At 33.2% G+C, this 10,525-nt stretch overlaps 1 long non-coding RNA gene across 2 annotated transcripts; it reads right to left on the bottom strand.

Moving 5' to 3' along the window:
• Window positions 1-2,072: 2,072 nt before the first annotated feature.
• LOC136273194 (uncharacterized) lies at window positions 2,073-6,551 on the bottom strand. 2 transcript variants are annotated; one of them, XR_010711407.1, is made up of 2 exons: window positions 5,824-6,551; window positions 2,073-2,366 (listed from the first exon to the last, which is right to left on the bottom strand). It is a non-coding gene; the product is annotated as an uncharacterized lncRNA (long non-coding RNA). The 2 variants fall into 2 exon arrangements; XR_010711408.1 differs by having other exon boundaries at window positions 6,016-6,551.
• Between the last annotated feature and the right edge of the window lie 3,974 nt (window positions 6,552-10,525).

The following is a 10,525-nucleotide window of genomic DNA, read 5'->3' as shown; positions in this document are numbered from 1 at the left end:
TGGGCCAAGGGGAGAGAAGCTATGCTCCAGTCAAGCAATCTCGGATGGACAGATGGACAAATTGATCACTAGAAGGCGCCCGCATAAACATGCCTTTTTATCTAATTTAAAATAGTATCCATGCTATCTGCCCATGGTGAATAGTCATCAAAACCATTCATCAGCAGAATTTGATTTCCCTCCTTTTTAAGGTGGTATGGAACATCTGTCGATATTAATGTGGATTAAAGTACTATATAATTGAAAACTTTTCACCGGTTAAGAAATTTCAAATTTTACAATATTTAACCAAAAAATAGCTTTTAAAAATATTTGAAAAGGTAAAAATTGTAAAAACCCCAGCGGGATTCGAACTCATGACTTACAGGTTCCTAGTAAACCATCTAACCCACTGCGTTAAGGAGTTAGGTGACCATTTTTGAAAAGAAACTACATGTACTTATATAATTACACTTTATTTTATTGTTTATTTCGATAAACAATACATCACAACATGGAAGTGTCCCATATCACCTTAAACTCGGAACACCTCTGACCTAATAAGATCGCCGCATTAAATACAAAGTTTGATTTAACTCTAATTTGTTTATCATCAAGAAATTCTGCATCGCTGACAAATAAAGTTTTCTTCTGTATAATGAAATACCAATTAACTGACTATTCGGACAATAGCAAGTTTATTGTCCCACTCCACAGCAACTATTTCCCTTGGCTTTGCCTCATTAAATAGTTGCTGTCTTGGGGGACAATAAACTTGCTATTGTCCTCATACCCAGTAAATACTAAATAGGCATATAATATCCCATCCACCTACATTTCATGTTATATTATCTCCCGTTTGTAACCTTCAATTTCACTGTAAAGTCAACACATCTGTCATAGCCGCAAGTTTCACAATTTATTTCTGCTTCTCATGTACTTAAAATTAGGGGCCTTAATATTGGTTACCAATTCCAACAAGAGACATCCCTCTAACTATTGATAATCATTAAAATTCATTTCATGAATCTACGCAACAATGATAAACCTTCAAGTACAGTCACTCTCAATTTTACAAAAATATTGACGATACTTTATCCGAAACTGTTCCTTGTACCTTTAACTTAGTGCACTAACATTTTTATGAAAAGACGGTTTGTCTTAGAATAAGAAAGCTAATGCAATTCTGAGAAAAAGAATACCACATATTGCCAATTCCTTTGAGGTTTAATAAAAATATGGCCATTTAAGTGAACCCACCATTTCCAATTTCCTTTAGTAAACACAGATTTACAGGGTTCTCCATAGTAAAACATCTTTATCTGACCTTTTAGATGTCAACTTTTGTTCAACCACCTTTAAAAAGAAACCTTATTCAATACAACATATGCCTACATGATATAATCATGATAAAAGCTTCACATCACTTAGAAATACCCTTACATGTATACCCCCACCCCCCAATCTTTTGATTTTCATAAAAAGTCATGGTTTGAAATGTTTTACCTAATTTTATGAAACATGTGGCAATTTCCTTGAGTCATTTCTCACACATATTTGAAAACAATCATCAATGATTCTAAAATGTGCTCTTTATTTGTTTATTGTATGGTTTGTACCATTTCAATTAACAAATAGACAGCTGTCCTGCTTGTGATTTCTTGTTTTCATGAAAAAAGTAAGCTAACAATCATATTTAGTGAATATCTAATCTATTCTGATTTCTAGTCTCCTTCTAACCATGCTAAAACAGTAAGTTACAACCTACAAGTTAGACATCTGCCTTAAATTAGAATTAAATTCAAACACACCCAGGTAGCTGGAGACAGAGTTGATTTCAATGAAAAATGTTCAAATTTGACATGTTTTTCTACTTTTTTATGCATATATACCTTAGAAAGGTAGAAATAGGTTGTTTCTTGTTCATTTCAAAAGTAATTATCATAGCAGATGTTATTTCAAAGTCAAATGTACATTTACATATCCTACATGTAATCTTAATGCAGACAATTAAATAGAGGGGGGGGGGGGATTTTTCAATTATGTAAACACATCTAAATATCTTTATGAAATAAAAAATAAAGGAAACATAATTGTATACTTTTATTGAAAAACAAATTTTCACAGCAATTATGAATTTCTTTAAACAGCCTTAATTTTGTTTTCATAATTTCTTATCAAACACAAACCACAACATGGCATGATGCTTTCTTCAAGTTCCATTATTGTTCATGCATTATTGGATTTAATTTGAATTACCGGTAAATAGTCTGTAGAACACAAGGAATATGCATGTGGATAGAGGTGACAGGTTAATCTCAGGAGCTGACCCACAAGAATCAACAGGTACCGGTAAAAGCCATGTGGTAACAAGAGTCTGTTTTGAGCTGAAATAAATAAAAAAAATAATTAGCTGTGTTTACATACATGTACTAGTAATAGCTGTGTTTACATTAACATATGCATAGTATTTCTGTAAAAAATACACTGACCATGCAGTGTTATAAGTATGACATATCCCAATACACGACATAACATTTAGGCAGTACAAGATCAAAAATTTGCATATCAAGTCATAATATAATATTAAAAAATTTTCATAGGTATAAACACTTATCAAATTGAAAAAGAGAGAGAGTTTGAGAGAGAGAGAGTTTATTACCATACTTGTAGTGCAACAGTCAATATTTCAATTCGTAAATTACAAACAAATACTACCCACCGAACAGCGTCAAAGTACATGTACTGGTATTAGCTTCTGGTATACCATTTTTTATCAATTCTACTGTGTATTTTTTGTTTGCAAATAAATTTAGCGAGGGTTTTTGTTTATTTTCTTATAAATTACATGTTTTAAAAACAATACTACGTGTAATAAGCATAAAACATGTATGAGTAAACTTGATGAAGAATTTTTAATAGATTATTTTTCAAAGAATGTGGTACATTACATGTATGTCAATCTTTATAAAACTAGCGTATATTTCGTGCGCCATAAATTGCAAGTTTTTTGTAAATATCATTTACTTGCATGATAGGTATATATGGTCTAACCAAAATTTTCTTCATAAAGCTACAGCTGTATGTACCACATACCGGTATATGTTTTGTCACAAGTATACATTTTAAAAAAAATACCCAAATTCCAACAGTTTAAATAAACTCAACTCATTCTCTGATAAGTTCATTGTGTTTTGTGCTTGCATATCTTATTTGTCTGCTGCACCAGCAGCCAATCAGCGGTAAGCTGAATCCACAAAAAGAAAGTTTGTGTTTTAGGAGCGGGTAAATTGTTTATGCGACACTGTCAAGAAAACCACACCAAATAATAACAGGAAACATAAATATTCACTTAACGAGGCCGGGTCTAATTTGTTCTGCCCTAGATTTTTGGATGAAACTTTTTACATGAATTTCTACTGATATAATTATTATTTTGAGATTAAAAAATAAGACATTTACCACACCGTTTGTTTAGGGGGTCATCTCAAAGTGTGTTAATCTTTAACATAGGACCCTATGGGATTTTGCTTGAAATGTATCAATTTTGCATATTTTTTACATTTTTTCAAAACTTCTGCCCTAGGGATTTCTTTTTCTGTTCTACATATTAAAGTTATTGCTAAAAGGCATCTAATGGTCAAATAAAAAAAACCTTTTACCTCCTGGTTTGTTCCAGGGGTCTTATCAAAGTTGATTTTTGTATGCCCAATTTCCCAGATTCGTCAGATAATGGCTATTTTTTATTTGACAAAAGCGGAGAAGGTGATCTAAATAGTATTATTAAAACATTCAGACATATTTAAGTAATAAAAAAATATATAACATCACATATTAAGGGTCATTGATATAAAATACATGGTTACTGTCTGAAATATATGAATTTAGCTATATTTAGGCGGGTTAAGAAAACGTGACAGAAGGCTAGGCTTGCTGAACCCTCTTCACGTTTTCGACCCGAGCCCAAATATAGCTTATACTTCGAGACATTTATGTTTATTCCACTAAATAACATTATTTTTACGCATCAAACGAGATATTTTCAACAATTTTCGCTGAATATCTGCAGTTGAAACTATCACGCCATGGCGTCAACCTAGCAAAAAGATGACGTCACAATACAAATGAAACGCTGCGCGAAAGCGTGCGTACTCGTTCTGTACTCGGCCTCGTTAAATGTATTCTGTTGTAAAGTAAAGGTTTTTAACACTTATTGCATCTTGCAAAACATGTGATGACCTTAATCATCTGTCATATATCTGATATACATGTATATGTAAAAGATGGGAGAAATAACGACGACACAAAGTGGGATTCGAACCTGGCCCTCTGAATCTCTAGTCAAGTGCTCTACCAACTGAGCTACATGTATCTGGCACCGGTATTCAAACCAGTCTGACCGTCACATTCCTCCCCCTTAAATGATCTTCAGCCTCGAAGATCATCCCTGGCAGGATCGAGTTAACCTGTTAGTTCCAGGGGTTGGTCACAACACCAATATTGTAACAGGATGGGAGAAATAATGAAGGGATTTGAACCTGGGCCCCCTGAATCTCTAGTCAGGTGCTCTACCAACTGAGCTATCTGGCACTGGTATTCAAACCGGTCTGATCGTCACATATATTATAGCATTGAATGATTTATTTTTGACGTCGTCGTGTCAATATCTGCCGTCAGGTGAGCAGACAAATTGAATAACGCGCGTTAGCGCGTTATGATTATTTGTCTGCTCACCTGACGGCAGTTATTTACACGACGACGTCAAAAATAAATCATTTAATGCTTATATTTACATTCCCTTACTGAAGAAATCAATTGTTTACTAAAATAAATCGATATGAAGTGCAAATCACGGAGGGAGTAAATTAGTAACAGCAAGAACAGCTGATTTGTAAAACCGGTTTAAACTGGTTATCACAGAGACTGTTGAGATGAGATCGACAAGCATGAAATATAATCCATGAAAAATAACTATTGATATGTTGCTTTTAACAATAAAGTCAACTTTTTTGTTGAATAATTATAAAACATGGTGTTTTGACAACACTTAAAAATACATCTTTTAACCGATATTACAGAAATCACTGTTTGAGAACTACTTATGTAAATTACTTGTAAATTCATACGCAGTAAATAGGTGTTGCATTTAGAGGCATTTAAACATCACGGAATTTAATGGAAAAACACAGTAGAATGTAAATATAAAGAATTATTTTAAACAATGTTGTTCAATTAAAAATAAGACTCGCAACCTTCAGTTTTTGTCTGTAATTAATCAATATTGGCGTGCGATCAGTTCTCGCCGAGTACCATTTCTCACCAGTGCATTGTTACGTCATTTTATCAACACATAAAATTATATACGAAAATATGATATAACAGTGCACCAGCGAGAAATGGTCCTCGGCGAGAACTGATCGCAGTACTGCCAGTAGTCAGATTAAAAAAAGAGAATAAAAAATTACATTTAAAACATTAACAAGGACAATTTAAGTACACATCATAACTGCTAAACAAGAAAAATTATGTGAACTGGTAGAATGGTAGGCATAGTTCTAACTTGTAACCTACATGTACAAGTACATGTACCGGGTACCCGTTGGTCTGCTATACCTCTTTAATGATACAATGATCGGCATCATAAAGATATTAAAGTCATGTTTTAACTCTGAAGTCTGAAGTATACAATTTTATTTACTTGAAGTTATGTCTACAGGGTATTCATGACTACAATTGGAGTCCTCTGCACAAGAATATATGATATGTTTCTAATTAGACCCTGCTTTGAATTTTGAGTTGAAAATTCACAATCTGTTATTTTTTTAAATAGATAAATTCAGTTACCCTTTCCAGTCCCCCATGAACCTCGAGCGAGTCTAAACACCCATGAAACATGTAAAAATTACACGTTAGTAAACAAACACCCACACCATAACAAAAACATCTAACAGTGTGCACGTACTTACATGTACATCTATACTATATACTAAATTTTAACCAGTTAACAAGAAACTTTAAAAGGAGTAAAAGCCTCACCTTCTTCAGTAACATCCACATAAATCACACACTTTAATGTCCATCTTTTCTCCTTTATTACTCGTAGCTTATCAACGGCTGATCGTCGACAGAAGTGTGGCTGTCAGAATTTCCTCGTAAACGATTCACACGAGAAAAATATCCTCCTTAAACAAATATGTAGTATTGTTCCCTGTGCATGTTCATATGTTTCACAGCAAATTGAAAATGCATGTGTACACCGAAAGAATACACAACTTCTCTTCTGCATTACGGCTCTCTCTTTTCTACAATGCCGTTCGTTACTGTTTACATTCGGCGCGCGCGCGCGGGGGTCACAAACAGGGGCGCCCCGACAAATAGTTGCACATAGAACGTTTAAATAATGTGTGTTCATTGAATTCATAAATGATATAGATGAAAAAAATGAAATTGAATCACAACAATTTATCTAAGACGCAACACAACGTAATGCAGTAAATGCCTGGGCCTTAATGTGGCATTTGTTCGCTTGTGTGTCTATGTAGACATATTAACTCGTTCATGTACGATTCTCACATATTTGTTATATGAAATTTGAAAAAAAATATAGGACATAACTTGTTTAATTTGATACCAAATGACATTATTTAATATATCAACAATAACTAAATTATTTTTTTTTCATAAAATGATAACGATTTTTGCTATCAGAAAAATACGTGTATGAGCTGCTGACCCCTAATTATAGGGGCCAGCCCTTTTTTCTTAATTTTAAATGAAAGCTCTCGTTATTCTAAACAACTTTTGTTCTATATGTATTAACAAAATATTTTTAGTTTAAAGGTTATAATACAAAAAGCAACAAAATTTCAGCCCCGAAAAAATCTTAAACTTTGGCGACAAATAGCTCAAAAACTAACAAAGAAATTAACAAAATTTTCATGCCAGCAAAATTATAAAATGTTACCGACAATTTCGCCAAATTTCATGCATCTCTCACCTGTAGTTCCCGAGATCAACTCTGGACAAAAGACCCCCCAATTTTCAATTAAAGGGCAATAACTCATAACCGGAAGTGAATTTTAAAAATTTGAAAAAAACGTCTAGAGATATTAATATCATCTACATACCCTGAAAGTTTCATAGCAATCAGACAAAAAATGTTCGAGAAATCTCGTGCACAAAATTTGCGGGAAAAAAAAAAAATAATAATAAGAAACAGTAGAATAACAGAAGGGTTTTCCGTTGAAAAACGGAAAACCCTAACTAGATTCGATCTCGTTGCGAGCAACGAGTGGGTCTTCCGTCCAATTTTTGAAAAGATAAGATTAAACTTATCAATTCAAAGATAAAATCGTAGATCTAAGCGAAAAAAAGAGAAAAAAATTTTGCGGCACTCGAGGCTTGAACCCGGGTCGCCTGGGCCATGTCCACGACTATAACGACTGAGCTACTCGGACTCCGCTTCAGAACTTTGACGCTTAATTTCTCGAGAATGCCTTGATCGATTTTAAAACTAATTACATATTCTTAATCAGTAAAAGGGTCACTATAAGGTGTAAAAATTTCAAAGAAAAATATTGAAAAATAAAAAAGTCGAAAAATTCAATTTTTCAAATTTCCTTCCGGTGACAACCGGAAGTAACGGCGGACATTCTCTATACCGAGGTACATTAGAAAAACGGTAGATCTATCATTTCTGAAAATTTCAGCCTTTTATCTTTATTCGTTTTTGAGAAACCCGACAGACAAAATCGACTTTTTAAAATCGTAAACGGACGATAACTTCTGACCGGAAGTGTTTTTTCAAAAAATAAAAATTATATATCAGGTTTAGATAAAAACACGTTTATATTGAAAATTTGAGCGAAATCGACCCAGCCATCTCCGAGAAATCGTCTGCACAAAATCGGTAAGAAAAAAAAAGAATAATAATAATAATAACTAGACACGATCTCGTTGCGAGCAACGAGGAGGTCTTCCGTCTGATTTTTAGATGGAAAATTTGACATCATCGACTTTGATTTTTGACAACAAAACATGATATGGAAAAAAGAGTGAAGTACTTATGCTTTATTGTATCGCTTTTTATTAGTTCTCTTACATTGCTCTCTTAAATACTTGCATTTCTTCCAATTAAGATGAAAAAAATTAATCTTGTTTACCTCTGGTCCCTAAAAACCCTTATTGGTTAACACAAGAGGAAATCATTATATTGTTAGGATATATAAACGTATTATACCTAATCTAGCTTTAATAACCATTCACAAAATGGCTCTTATTAAAGGGCTATAGATAAAAGACTTTAGAGCCCTTTGATCCCCTAATTTAAAGGGCTAGCCCCTTTTTCGTAATATCAAATGAAAGGCCATTTCATTCTAAACAAATTTTGTTCAACAAGTGTTTCGAAATTCGTTACCGTTCTAGAGATATATGAGAAAGAAGGTTTTAGGGGCCGATCCCTTATATCCTTAAAGGGGCTGTTTAACGAAATTTTGAAGGTTGCATATCGTTAAGAACATCATTTTAAACAACTTTTTTCCGGTGCTGACCTACACAATATTTTTCCTTTCTGAGATATGGATGATCAAAAGTTTAGACTTTCGGCCCCTAAAAACCCTTAATTACATAACACATGATAAAATCATTACATAACTTAGATACATAACTGTAAGATAAACATATTTGCTTCTATAACCTTTCACATAATATCTCTCAGTAAAGGGCTACATATTAAAGACTTTAGAGACCTTTGGTCCCCTAATTGGAGGGGCCAGCCCCTTTTTCTTGATTTCAAATGAAAGGCCATTTAATTCTAAACAAATTTTGTTCAACAAGTGTTTAGAAATTTGTTACCATTCTAGAGATATTTGAGAATGAAGGTTTTAGGGGCCGATCCCTAATCTCCTTATACGGGCCGTTTAACGAAATTTTAAAGGTTGCATTTTGTTGAGAACATGATGTTGAACAACTTTTCTTCTGTACCGCCTTTCAAAATATTTATCCTTTCGGAGATATGGGTGATCAAAATTTTGGACTTTTGGCCCCTAAAAACCCTTAATCACGTGACACATGATAAAATCATTACATTACTTAGATACATAACTGTGAGATAAACAAATTTGCTTCTATAACCTTTCATAAAATATCTCTCAGTAAGGGGCTACAGATAAAAGACTTTAGAGCCATTTGGTCCCCTAATTGGAGGGGACAGCCCCTTTTTCTTAATATCAAATGAAAGGTCCAGTAAATATAAACCTTTTTTACATTACATGTCTTAACAAAATATTTTTCAGAAAAGAGATAAAGAAAGAAAACCAGAAAAAATACGACATTTTATTAAAACTCAATTTTCGGGTCCAGGCGAGCTTCGGCGCTTTTCAATCCAGATCAAAATGAAAATAAAATTGCAAATCTACACTCTTTTGTCTACCATTCCATGAAATTTTGAACTCAATATCTTTTATAGTTTAGGAGAAGTTAGAGGAACAAGCCACCCCTCTAAAAATCGCTAAAACGTCAATATCTCGAAAACGGAAGTGACGTCATCAATATAATTAAAAACCTATAAGGTTCCGATCATTATCTATTATATCTAGAAGTTTCATGAAAATCGGTCGAGTCGTTTCTGAGAAATCGCGTGCACAAAATTTGTAAGAAAAAAAAAGAAAAATAATAATAATAATAATAGGGAAAAAGAAACCGAACGAAAACAATAAGGTCTTCCGTTGGAAACGGAAGACCTTAATAATAATAATAATAACAATAAGAAAAGTGAAAAAGAAACAATAGAATAATAGAAGGGTCTTCCGCTGAAGACGGAAGACCCTAATAACAATAAGAAAAGTGAAAAAGAAACAATAGAATAATAGAAGGGTCTTCCGCTGAAGACGGAAGACCCTAAAAAGTGAAAAAGAAACATTACAATAATAGAAGGGTCTTCCGCTGAAGACGGAAGACCCTAATAAAAAGAAACAATAGAATAACAAGAGGGTCTTCCGTTGGAAACGGAAGACCCTAATAAAACCTGACGATCATGGTTTAATTACATAATGACCTTTGCTCTTATTCCAATCTTCTCAAAATACACGTTAGGGACTTATCTATCACTTGTGATTTTTCACTTCATTTAATATGCCTGCTACAGAAATGCCATAACTAGCGATGCAGACAAGGGATTAAAGGGATTAAAGTACGTTAGCCCAACTGATAGAAATTATGGAAGCGTTGTAAAAAAAAAACCAACAACAGAAAGTCGCATTTTGAAGAATTTTCGCGAAAATACACATTCTTAAAGAAACACAATTGAAATCGATAAAAGGGAAAAAATCCCAGTTTTTCTTTATTGACTCTTCATCTGTTTTTTACCTAGAGAAATTAACTAGAAATTAACTAAAACAAAAATAAAATTCTTGAAATCGGAGATTTATAATGGTAAATTTATAAATCTTTTCTTCATTCGCGCACAGTTTTTCAACGTTATTATCCGTTTACTTTTCATGTCGTTTGCAATGCAAAATCTAAGTAAACTTTCTGTTTTTGTTGTGTT

The sequence above is a fragment of the Magallana gigas genome, chromosome 2 (genome assembly GCF_963853765.1).
Source record: "Magallana gigas chromosome 2, xbMagGiga1.1, whole genome shotgun sequence".
In the NCBI taxonomy this organism is placed as follows: Eukaryota; Metazoa; Mollusca; class Bivalvia; order Ostreida; family Ostreidae; genus Magallana; species Magallana gigas.
The sequence above is the reverse complement of the archived record's forward strand: the minus strand, read 5'-3'. Positions and strand labels throughout refer to the sequence as shown.